General features: G+C 39.7%; 1 long non-coding RNA gene across 1 annotated transcript; it reads left to right on the top strand.

The window, feature by feature from the left end:
* The first annotated feature begins 2251 nt into the window (after nucleotides 1–2251).
* Nucleotides 2252–9782, top strand: LOC116738305. Its single transcript, XR_004344071.1, has 3 exons — nucleotides 2252–3207; nucleotides 4309–4321; nucleotides 8482–9782. It is a non-coding gene; the product is annotated as an uncharacterized LOC116738305 (long non-coding RNA).
* The last annotated feature ends 3742 nt before the right edge of the window (nucleotides 9783–13524 follow it).

Here is a 13524-nt window from a genome sequence, read left to right as displayed (position 1 = left end):
AAGAAAAGATCAATAATCTTGGCCAAAAATTAGGAAAGGAGCAGGCTCTCAGCCCAAGGTCTGAGCTGTGTGGGACCAGGTACAAGAATAAAGCTTGATTTTGAGGGTTAAGCTAACTGCCTTGGCATCTGGGTGCCCAGAACGGATGTGTGATTCTGAGAAAGCCTGACCATGCAGTTTGTAGAATGTAAGTTCTGTCTGACCAGGGTTTTTGAACAAATGGAGAAGTCATTTCCTGCTGCCTAACTTAAAACTGCAACATATTCATAAGTATAAAGAAAAACCAGAGGGATATTTTTGAAGTAGATGATAATGCTCAGGTATGAAAAATGTGTAATCTCTCTAAAACATCAATCCTTCATGTTGCAGCTTAGAAATAGTTGCCAGTTAATTTGCTCATTAGTTCATTCATTCATTCATTCATCAAATATTTACTAAATGTCTACTACATGACAACGTGTTTAACATCTTATAAAATCAACTTTAGTTCCTAACTTTCATTATTTGTCCGTTTAGATTTTTTAGTGGAGAGTGAGTCTCTCTACTCATGTGAGCAATTAATAATGGAATAACTGTTTAGGCAAGTTCAAACTCTGGGGAATTGTGAAACTTACCAGGAAACATTGATAACAACGGAGGGAAATAAAATAAGGTCATAAAAGCCTGAGGTGGTGGTTTGTGACTAAAATATTGATTCAAGAATGTATTAACTGAACCACTTAGCTAGGATAATGGCAAAGTTGGACATCTGCATGGAGGCTGTGATTGATTGTAGAGTGATGAAGAAATTGGTCCAAACCCCTACACTGGGTGAAAAGAAATCGATTTGGTAGCTTCCTCTACATTTATTATTTGAGATAATTTTAGCAGGAAATACCAGACTAGAGGTACTTTTTTGGATACCGGCTCAAGTTGTTTGCCAGAAATACAGTCTGAAAGGCTCTCTTTACCTCCTATTTGTGACTTGTGGTTTGTTGAGCCAGCCATTGTCATCTCCCGAAAGAATGACTATACTTATTTAGTTCTGTTTTATAGGCACAATGTGAGTATATGTATGGGAACAGCATGGGCTATATTGGGGTGGCAGGGAATAAGCAAATAATTCAGGAATACTCCTCTATGAGTTGCAAAGATTATTTTGAGTTCAGAATTATTTTAAATTCGCTGATTATTTCCAGGAAGTTTTGTGAGTGTCTTCTCTGATCAGGCTAGATACAAATTACTTCAACCAGATAAAAGCTCTTAAAAGGAGTCAAGGTAAGAATTAGAAAGAGATTTTTTTTTTTTTTTTAATGTGAACACAGAGGACTCTGGGCAGCTGGTGGGCAAAATGATGGTGTTGGCAACAGATGTTGGCAATGATGGTGTTGGCAACCGTAGATAAGAGGCGTGGCAAGAAGAAGGTTTCGGAGAGGGAAGCCAGGGGAGGATGGCTGCGTTTGCCTTGGGACCCAACTGCTACCAACATTGTTCTTCTTTGTAAGTTAAATCATGAGAACCGTTCACGTTAGAGGTTTGAGCATCCTTCCGTTTGATCCTGTTTACCTGAACCGGGTCAGTTCAGCACAGTCAATGGAAATGCTCTCCTCTCTGGGGGTGGGAAAGAGAAAAGGAGACAAGGAAACAAATTAAAAATAAAATAACAGAAACTTACATGATTAGTGTTCTTAATCTTTCCTCAATACGTGAATGCTTTCCTGATTTCTAGGACCCGGTGGTCGCGGAAGTTAGGCCAAGAATGAACTCTGTGCCAACACAATGGATTCATGTTCTTTGAACATCGAATATACGAAAACTTAACTATAGCTTGCCTAAGGGAAAAAGAATACAAATTTACAGACAGGGAATGACTATGCCCTTCATTTCACGCAACGTGCGCGTGCCCTGCCATGAGATGTGATGGCTCAGCCTGTTTCTGGCTGTTAGCTACACCAAGAGCAACAACCAACCAATGGACCAACCAACCATTTGACCCTTATTTGCCCCCTCTTGTGTCAGTCCTCCATCTGAAATTCCGAAACATAAAAACTGTTGGAAACTAACGGTTATCTTTTTTTTTTTTTTAACGTTTATTTATTTTTGAGACAGAGAGAGACACAGCATGAACGGGGGAGGGGCAGAGAGAGAGGGAGACACAGAATCGGAAGCAGGCTCCAGGCTCCGAGCCATCAGCCCAGAACCTGACGCGGGGCTCGAACTCGCGGAGTCGGACGCTCAACCGACTGAGCCACCCAGGCGCCCCATGGTTATCTTTTTCTAATTAATTTGGTGGCAAAACTTAACCTGAACTGATGTGGACATTTTTAAAATAGGCTTTACCTCACATGGTCTTAATTTTCATACAGTTACCTCAAAAATAATGTGTTGGGATACAGAATGCTTGAGATGGTTCATAAAATATTGCACACACTCAGGTTGGCTTTTTCACATCCTAATGAATTAGGTCTTTAGGGCCACGTTAAGCAGAAGAGAATTACACTTTTTTAATCCTCATAACGAGCTCTTAAATTAGGTACACTGGTTATCTCCATTATGTATACGGCTGGGGAAACCCACAGAGGTCAAGTAGCCTACTCAAGGTCAGAGAGCTAGTGAGTCGAGAAGCTGGCTTGTTGAATTCTTGAACACTGTTTTCCATCTGTTTTCCATCTTTTGCGTCAAAACAAACATGGGCAAAGCCCCAGGAGTGTATGAAGTATAGAGTCTAGGCCCTTTACCCCCTGCTTCTCCAACCCAGTTTCTCGGATATGTTGTTGACTAGTTTTGTACACATCTTTCCAGGCAATTTTCTGTCCCGTACAAACGCAGACACATATAAGCAAGTGTTAAATATCAGTCTATACGCTCAACGGTATAAGAGATGTAACAGAATATTTCCATTAAATGTCATTTCTCTTTTAAGCCTCCGTTCTGGGATTGCAAGAAGTGAAATCTCAGAACGCAGAACAGTTCCAGCCAGTCCCAGATTTCCCCAGGGAATTCGTTATCGCCGCCTTCCCACCTGCAGGTGTCAGTCCATTTGGGGGAGTCTTGAAGTGAAGGGTGGGTGGTGAAATGGTGAGGGCTCCATCTACTCCTTTGCTTCCATTTACAGTAGTAGCTACTGACATGTTTTATTTTTTCCATTGCTTGCTACAGGCATTGAGAGAGAAGTCTTTAACTTATCAGATGCTAAATTAAATGAATATTTACTGCCATCTATATAGGGTAAGAATATTAGAGTTGTAGAATTCCATTTACCACTCTTTCCAGATATTTTCATAGTGCCATATATCTTACTTCTCTCTATATTTTAAAGCTCAAAATCTGTGTAATTTTTTCATTTCAAATGGTCAATTCGAAAAGTAGTTATTTTAGGAAAAGGAGTTCTTTCTATTTACCTGCATACTTACCATTTCTTGTGCTCTTGATTCCTTCCTGCAGATCTGTGTTTCCACTTGAGAATGGAACTCTCAGCGTCAAGAACTCCCTTTAGCCTTTCTTGTCGTGAGGTTTTGCTTGCAATAAATTCTCTCGGTTTTTGTTTGAAAGGGTTTTGCTTTGCCTCCATTTTCTAAAGGATATAGTTGCTGGTGCAGCATTAACAGCTGAGAGGGGTGCCTGGGTGGCTCAATGGGTTAAGTGCCCGACTCTTGATTTTGACTCAGGTCATGAGGTTCATGAGTTCAAGCCCCGCACTGGGCTGACGGGGCTGACAGGGCAGAGTCCACTTGGGATTCTTTCTCTCTCCTTCTGTCTCCGCCCCTCCCCCACCTGTGTGCTCCCATGTGAGTGCTCTCTTTCTCTCTCTCTCAAAACAAACAAATAAATTTAAAAAAAAAACAGCTGAGAAATTTTTCATGTGGCATTTTCAGGGTAATATTTCATTATCTTCTACCTTGTATATATCTTTTTTGTGCGTGAGAAATCAGTCATCGTCCGTGTTGCTGTTGCCCTGAATGTAATGCGTTTTTTTTTTTCCTCTGATTGCTTTTAATGTTTTTCCTTTTAATAATTGGTTTTCACCAGTTTGAACATAAGGTACCTAGGTATGTTTATCTTTGTGTTTGCCCTGTTGAAGATTTGCAATGTTTTGGGGTCTGTTGATGTTAGTTATTTTTTTTTTTATTAGTTTGGAAATGTTTTAACTATTTTCTCTTCAAGTATTTCTTCTGTCTCCACATTTCCTTCTGAGACTTCAGTTAAATATATGTCATATAATAAAATATTGCCCCACCTGTCTTGAATTACTAGTATGTGTATTTCTTCTTTTTTTTTCTTTTTTCTGTTTTTCTGCCTTTGAGTTAACTGGTTTTTTTTTTTTTGTAGGTCTAGTCTGCAGGTAAGCCAATTTAATAAACTTTTTATTTTTAGTATCATATGTTCAGTTATGTAATGTAATTTCCATGTTTTTGTTTGTTTTTGTTTTCAACTTCCCAGCTGAGATTCTAGAGCCGTTCATCTATTTGGTCTACCTTTTTTTCTAAATTCTTTAGTTGAATTCTCTTAACTGTTTCAACGTTTTCGTTAATTTCAGCATCTAAGTTATATGTGGGTCTATTTCTATTAATTAATTTTTTTTCCTATTGGGGCATATTTTCATATGTTGTATTACGTCTGGCTGTGGGAGACTGAATATTTTGGATGATAAACCTTCCGGGTTATGTTATGTTATTCTAAAGAGTGTTAAATCTGGGGGCACCTGGGTGGCTCAGTTGGTTGAGCATCTGACTTTGGCTGAGGTCATGATCTCGCGGTTCTCTGAGCTCCCCATGTGGGGCTCGCTGCTGTCACCGTGGAGTCCTCTTAGGATCTCTGTCCTCCTCTCTCTGCCCCTTCCCCTCTTGCACTCTCTCTCTCAAAAATAAATGTAAACATTAAAAAAAAAAAAGAGTGTTAAATTTTGTTCCGAAAGGTGAATACATGGCTTATAATTTCCTAGCGTAATCTTCTGATCTTTTGGAGGTTTGCTCTGGGGGCTTGTGCGTGGGGGTGGTCTGTTTGGTTTTATCCTTAGTTCTGTGCCATAGATCTTAGTCGTGATGCGTGATCCTTACCCCTAAGGTGTGGTCCTTCAGAGAGCCAATAAAAAGGGAAGGTAACTAGTAAGCCCCACTAACCTGGCCACACTGGAACTATAAACTCTCCACTACGAGATAGTCGCGGAGATACTTTCTCGCTTCTTTATTCTTCCAGCCGCTGCATTCTGCCTGGTGCCTCAGATTCTCACCATTAAGCATGGACGGTTTAGATGTAGGGCAAACTGAGGGTATTTGCAGGCAGATTGGGGGGCATCCCTTCTGTGTTTCCCGACTCTTTGGAATTTTTCCGCCAATTTCCTGCACCCGTGGCCGTCCCGTTCCGCCCTTTGTGTCCTCTCCACAATAGGATGCGAAACAGCATCCTGGTTGATTTCTCTTCTCGCCCTGCGCTGCAGGAAACCCCGAGAATGTCCTCAGGGGAAAAGCCAACTAATTATGGAGCTCGCCTGGGGTGCTTCCCCTCAAGGACTAGATTTTCTTGTTTCTGCCTGCTTTGGATTGTACACCGACGCCTGCAAACAGTTGCTTTGCTCTGTTTGTCTAGAGTTTATGATTGTTATTTATAGGAGGTTTAGTTTGATGCGAGCTATGCCGCCATGAATAGAGACAGATCCTCCTCGTAAACTAATATCTAATATTCACTGACTCCCTGTCCTTTGTCACCTGCTATGTAGATTTACATATATTACCACCGAGCCACTAAACAACATACGAGGTAGGTGTCATCGTCCTCATCATCATTATTTTACAGAATAAGAAACTGATGCACAGGGTGATAAAGAAACTGGCCCAAGTTTAGAAAGCAAGAGACAGACACAGGATCCGATGACATATATATTGAATATAAAGCTTCTGTTATTCTGTTTCAGTGATTTTCAGATTTAGCCGTAGACTGGAATTTTCTGGGGAGCTTTACAAATGTCAATGCCTTTGTTCCAACTCCAGAGATTTTTTTTGTTTGTTTTTTAATAACCAGTCTTCGCTATAGCGTGGCTATTGAGATTTTAAAAAGTTCCTCCAGATGTTTCAAATATTCGCCTAAGATTGAGAACCACTGTGTCATGCCATGCTTCCTGTAATACTGCCTAACCCCTATAAACACTCCATTAATATTTATTTGTTGCTTCCTAAATAATAATGGAATGGAAAGATGTTTCATGCATTTACTACTCTGGCATCTTGATGATTAACAGTGAAAGAACAGCTTTTTGCGTATCTTAAATTAATTTTGTAAGGGCCAATCCATTCCTAAGTGTTCTGGTTGCTCTTGTCTATGTGAGAAATGCTGTTTATGAATGGGACTAATAATCCTACTTAGCCCGTAATAAGAATTTTCTCCTTGTTCGTGTGTTTTGTGCTTAAAAATAGATAAGCTCCCAAGAGCTATCAGAATACTTCCTGTCTTTGTTAATCAATATAAATAACGTAAATAGTCAATAATTAGAATAAAAGCCAACACTCCCATGTGGAGTCATTTGAGGTCTTTTGACCAGTTGGAGGTCGTGGCTATAGGATGTTGATGGTGCGTAAGAAACAGCACATTTTGAAGAATGAGGCACGTACGTGGACTCTGGGGGCCTCAGTTTCCCATATTAGTCTGATTGGAATGACCTAAGAGAGTCTCCGAACTTCTCTCGACTTCAGTTTTCTATTCTATCAAATTCAGAATTGAGGCCCTTCTGGCTTCATCGTCCTATGAATATCAAATTATTTTCTGCTCAAAATACCCCTTTTGGCTCGCTGCCACGAGGACAGCACAGTCACTAGAATAAAGCATGTATGTCAACATCCAAAGTAAGAGCATACCATTTGAATGAACACGCCTTCAACTGCATCTATTTCAGTGAATAAACTGATGGTTTGGAGGTCAAGTGAATACTGCTAATTCCAGATAGAGGTGGCTTGATGAAGGCAGAGGAAATGAAGATGGGTGGTACATTTTAATAACTACCTAACGAGTCACATCGAACCCTCTGTTTCAAGAGAGAGCTAAACATGTCTTTGTTTGGGAAATCCCATGACACTATGCTGCGTTTTCACCTGGCAAGTGACGCTGGCCCCAGTAGTTGCCTACATTGAAGCCCTTCTTTCTAGAACGGTAACATTGTGATTTGCTTTAGTCAGGATTGCTATTCTTATTGGGGGAGCAATGGCTGTGATAAAAAAAAGTGACTAAGCCCACCAAGAAAGGCTGAGGATTTGGGAACAATACCGCCTAGGATTTGGGAACAATAGATGGAACAATGATGTTGTGTTTGGGAACAGTTTTGCTTTGATCCGGGTATCGTTCAGGTTGGGCACAAAGCTGTTTTTACTGGTAGTTAAACATGTGGCAATTGCTGATCAGAAACAATGTACTAGATGTCCTGCTGAAGTAATATGGCTCAGAGAGCAGAACACTGAACTAGAATGTAAAAATATTTGTACTAAAGTGTATGTGTATTGCTGTTGATTGGCCTGGGGGACTGGTTTTCATTCTTCAGTATCTTGGTATATGTGTGCATAGATGTCTGTAGGGGTTTGCTTTGGGATGTGGTGTCAGGAGATAGGACATCTTTAACTAGATGAGTTTGAAATATGAGGAGTTGCAATATTTTAAGGAATAGCCTAAGGTGATGGTCAAAATAAAAAAAAAAATCAGAAAACATAAAAATGATGAAGGTTATGAGAAAGCTGAATGACAGCAGGCATTTATGTAAAGATACTGGAGAAAAGACATCTGAGATGTTTGGGACTTCTGTCTTAAGAACAGCGATCTAATTACAAGACAAAGGATAGTTAGCTCGTAGATTTGCTGAGCATATTGTATATTGGTTTACTTTTTACAGTCTTTGGATAGTTTTAGTTATACAAGTACTCAGTTTTCTGGTTTGTAAATGCATAGTGCCGGTTTCTAGGTGAGATCCAAGGTCGTATTCCATTCTTGGAACAGATTCTCCAGTATATCGAAACTTCAAACCATCAACCTCCATTGTCTTCACTCTTATTTGGGAAAAGTGCATGTACTCCAGTCCGAATCTATGTTGTCACTGCTTGTGTATGTATTTGAGTTCATTTGATCATTTACTATTAGGCAACTGTTTTTTACATACCTTCTTTTTAAGAACAGATATACATATTAAATGTAATCTAGGTGATAACGGGTGAGATAGTAATCATGCCAGAATCCTTCAGACCAGGAGTACTTAAGAGCGTTACATACCTTTACATCTTTCTACACAATAGGGGAATGTATTTTCAGTTTGGGCTAAGTTAATCATTCCCTTTCTTGCCAACCTACCACAAGGGTTCATGTTTAAATTCTCCAATCTACAGCCGGGGAGGGGGTAGTGGGGGCTGGGTATTGGGGATACAGCACCAAAGGCAGATAGAACAAAGTGTTCTTTCTACCAGGAAAAAAAAAAAAAAAAGATGCAGCCCTATGTGACTAAAATTTCTGTCTCCATATTTCCTCTCTCAGGGAAAACAGCATACTGGATGAAGCAATTCTTTCATTGGTAAAGATCCAATGCTTTGAGTAAATCTTGGGAAAAATTGTATAATCAAGTTTTACCATAAGATCCCCCCAAACCCTATGACACAGTGGAAGAACAACCTAGATGTCGAGGCCAGATTTGCATGAGGAGGGAATTATATGAGATCCATAAAAGAGAGGATGAGGAGGAGCCAAAAGAAGCTATATCAAGAATGTAAGCTCCAGCACTCATACGGGATCTGGTGTATGTTGCATCCAGTTCTAAAGGTAATTGTTACTCTGGCGAGTTTCTTTCTACGGCACAATATTTCACGTATCAGGGAGTTTGCTGACCATAATTTGGAGGCAACTTCACAGAGTGAATAAAAGCAGAGGCTGCACACAGATACTGGTGGAATGTGAATCCTGACTCCATTACCTACATTACCTTGTGACTCTGGGCAAATTTCTTAAACTCCCCGCACCTCGGTTTATTCAAGTATAAAACATGAACGTAAAGATACCTCCCTCACACACGTCTTAGGGGAGATATTAAGTGCATTAAATGAGATAATTCATGCGAGGGATTAGGAGAGGGTTTGGTCAGCATTGGCTCTTAGAACGATGATTTCCTTTGAGAGATTTAAGGGTAACAGAATTACAATTACTGAAAAGGTAACTGGGCTGTGGTAAGCCAGGGGACTTTGAGCCATGACAGTTATTGATATGGTGGCAGACAAAAGACTATAGGCAACCAATAATACTTGGGTGGGAATGAGGAAATGGACAATTTTGAGTTCCAGAACGGTTTAGATTTTTTTTTCTGACTTCCGAACTTTGGAGTCCATTGGGATTTATTGCCTTCCTTTTTTTTTTTTTTTATTACATCTGTATTTGGTTTGGTTCCTGAAGCATAAGGTCTCTGAGGCGAGGTGCATGTCTGACTCCTCATTCCTTGAACTTAGTGAAATATATACAGTGCTAAGATGGAAACAAGCTTTTGCTCATAATAATATTCTATAAAGGACCTTGGATTTGTTCATTTTGGTGGCAGAATGTGTGGAGCACTTAGAGTGTTCTCTGTAACTGTACCTATGTATGTATTTTTCCCCTTTTGACTTGTTGTGGTGTTTTGAAGATGACTGCAAGCTTGGTTAAGGATGACTGAATTACACCATGTAAAATAATTTACAATCATTTTACTAGAAAGTTAATGTAAGCCTCATTTTATACAAATATTAAAATATTACTGTGCGTAATAACACATTCCATTTGCTTCCTAATTAAAGCATTAGTGAAAACCCTCAGTTGGATATGGCATAAAATTTTTCACTCTGATTTCTCTTACAATTTTGTTTCTCATGTTCTACAAGTTTTTTCAAGCCCTGAGTATGTATTTCTCTCACTGTTTCTCTGTTCTTGGGCTATATTAGAATTTATTGGTTTGAAAAGAAGGTATACAGATGGCCAACAGACACATGAAAAGATGCTCATCATCACTTAACACCAGGGAAATGCAAATAAAAACTACAATGAGATGTCACCTCACACCTGTCAGAATGGCTTAAATCAACAGTATAAGAAACGACAGGTGTTGGTGAAGATGTGGAAAAAAAGGAGCCCTTTCTCACTGTTGATGGGAATGCAAACTGGTGCAGTCATTATGGAAAACAGTATGGAGGTTCCTCAAAAGGTTAAAAATAAAACCCTATGATCCAACAATCGTAGTACTGGGTATTTACCCAAAGAATACAATAACACTCATTCGAAAGGATACATGCATCCTTTGTTTACACCATTATTTACAGTAGCCCAGATATGGAAACAGCTCAAGTGTCCATCAATAGAAGAATGGATAAAGAGGTATATATATATATATACCCACAGATATGTACACACACACACACACATATATATATATATACATGTATATATATGTATGTACGTATATATACACACACACATATATATACCCACACACAATGGAATAGTATTCACTCATAAGAAAGAATGAAATCTTGTCATTTGCAATGACATGCATAGAGAAAGACAAATATTGCATGATTTCACTCATATGCAGAATTTAAAAAACAAATGAGCAAAAGGGAAAAAAAGAGAGAGAGAGAAACCAAGAAACAGACTCTTAACTAACTGATGGTTCCCAGAGGGGAGATGGGTCGGGGGGGGGTGAAAGAGGTGATGGGGATTAAAGGGTACACTTGTCGTGATGAACACTGGGTGATGGATGCAAGTGTTGAATCACTGTATTGTACACCTGAAACTAATATATCACTGTATGTTAACCAACTGGAATTAAAACAAAAACTTTTAAGAAACGAATTCATTGGTTTGAATGCTTCCTTTAATGCTTCTCATCGGGTCTTTCATTATTATAACATATATATTACAAAAGTATACATATTATACAACATATATAACATAAAAGTATACATATTATATAACATATATTATAAAAGTATACATATTATATAACATATATAACATATATATTATGAAAGTATACATATTATATAACATATGTTATAAAAGTATATATATTATTCAACATATATATTATAAAAGTATATATATTATTCTTACTAATATATTAGTAAATATCAGCATATACAAATCAATATATTGTATAAAAATAACATTATTATCATATCCTAATATATATTTGTAAGTGCATATTATTTTGTGTATGCATATATATTATACATATATATGTGTGTATAAAAGCTTTTTTAGCTTACTAGTGAATATATCTGTTGAGGTGGAGGTCTTGCCTTCCTCTGATGCTCATATACAGGTCTAGTTCCCATTTCAGTTATTTCCTATCACCTTCTCTAATTATTTGGGAGATGCTGTGACTCCTTCCCTCTCATTCCACTTTGAGTTGCTCTGTGTCCTCTGCAGGCTGCCTGTGTTCTGCCCCTGAGTCTCTGCCATACGGGGCGGGGGGGGGGGGGGGTTTATTCCACTCCCTTTTTTTCAGGAAGAGTAATCTCTTACGGTTTTTATTGAGATACGCTCTCTTCTTGGGCTGAAGTCTGAACTGGATAGTATTTCCACGCAGGACTGTTTTCACGGAAGTTTGTGCAGCCACACTGGACCCCATGCTTAGAAGGACCCTGTCCTTGGATTAATGCTATGCTGTCTCGATATTCTTAATGACTTCTGAATAAGAAGCCCTGTATTTTTATTTTTCACTGGTACTGTAAGGTATAGAGGTAGTCCGGGTTCCAAACTGACATCAAACTTCATCCTGAGTTGCAGAAGGTCCTAGAACCGCTTTAACAGTTTCCATTGTATTAGCAGTGATAGAACAAGGCTTCAATCATTGTATGGATCATAAGGCTTTTTGTTTGTTTAAAGTTTATTTATGTATTTTGAGAGAGAGAGAGAGAGACAGAGAGAGAGAGAGTGAGAGCAGGGGAGGGGCAGAGAGAGGGATACAGAGAATACCAAGCAGGCTCCGTGCTGTCAGCACAGAACCCAATGTGAGACTCAAACCCATGAACCACAGGATCATGACCTGAGCCCAAACCAAGTGTCAGATGCTTAGCTGAGTGAGCCGCCCCGGTGCCCCTGGATCATAAGGGTTTAATTAAATGTTGTGTTTCCCTGAGGATGTTAAGCCTTCACTCCTTCCCCCACATTGAGACACAGACTGCAAATAATAAAGGCTTTCTTACAGTGTTAGGATGAATATGGAAATCTCCAAGGCCTTCTGCTTTCGCTCCATGCAAGCAAAATCTCGAAGGATTCCTCTTAAAGTCTAATTTCGTGATTGAATACACTAATTTTCTTTAATTCTAATAGCATGTTGTATAGTGGATTAGGTTTAAGGGAAGACTTTTTGAAGAATAAGATATTGTTTTAGTTTCTTAAGGCCGTGTAACAGATTGTGATAAACCAGGTGTCTGTCTTAGTCTGGGTTCTCCAGAAATAGGGTCTCTCTCTCTCTATCTCTGCTTGTACTTCTATCTTTATCTCTTTATCTCACTCTGTCTCTCGATTTAGATATACAAGAGGAGGTTTATTGTGGGACTTGGCCCACATGACTATGGAGCCCGAGAAGGCCCATGATATGCCATCTGCAAGTTGGAAAACCGCATTTGCCAGGGGTGTAAATTCCAGTCTGAGGCTCAAATCCTGAGAAGGGGTGGAGAAGCCACTGTATTAAGTCCTGGAGTCGGAAGGCTCGAGAACCAGAAGCTCTGAATTCAGAGGGCAGATGATGGTAGCTTCGCTCAAGAAGAGAGAGAAAGCAGATTGTCCCTTCCTCCATCTTTTAGTTCTGCTCAAGTCTTTAAGGGATTGGACAATGCCCGCCTGCATAGGTGAGGGCTGAGTTCTTTACTCAGTCTCTGATTCAAATGTGGGTCTCTTCCGGAAACACCTTTACAGATCCACTCAGAAATCTCTTTTACTAGCTATTCTGTCATTCCCCCCGCCCAGACTATTGACACATAAAATCTCCATCCCAGTGGTTGAAAACACCAGACGTGTATTTCTCCCATTTCTGAAGACTAGACGTCAGACATCCAGCCATCAGCAGAACCGCATTCCGCCAGCACCTCCGGGGCAGAGTCCACCCTCCCTTCATCCAACTTCTGGTGGCTCCAAGGTTCTTCAACTTGTGACTTCATTTCTCTCTGCTCTGTCTTCACCTCTTGTGGTCTCCTCTGTGTGTCTATTTCTGTGACATAATAAACAATATATATTTGGTCCTTGCCTCTCGTTTCTGACATAATGCCCCTAAGACTCTTGTAATTTCCTGAGGGATAGAAGTGGCAGGAGTATCAGACATAAAGCCCCTAAATCCCTTGGTGTTTTCTGGGTGATAGAAGCATCTTTTGCTATAATAAGGTTACTCTTGGAGGGCTCCTGGAATAGGCCCTCAGGGTAGACACTGGTCACCAAAGAGACCAAGCCGCGATTAGAAGCTTGGAACTTTCAGCTCTATCTTCTATCCTCCAGGAAGGATGGAAGGGTAGGAAAGTGAGTTAAGAACTCCAGGGTTTGGAGAGCTTGCGGGTTGGT

Source organism: Lynx canadensis, chromosome A1, assembly GCF_007474595.2.
Source record: "Lynx canadensis isolate LIC74 chromosome A1, mLynCan4.pri.v2, whole genome shotgun sequence".
Lineage (NCBI taxonomy): Eukaryota > Metazoa > Chordata > Mammalia > Carnivora > Felidae > Lynx > Lynx canadensis.
The sequence above is the reverse complement of the archived record's forward strand: the minus strand, read 5'-3'. Positions and strand labels throughout refer to the sequence as shown.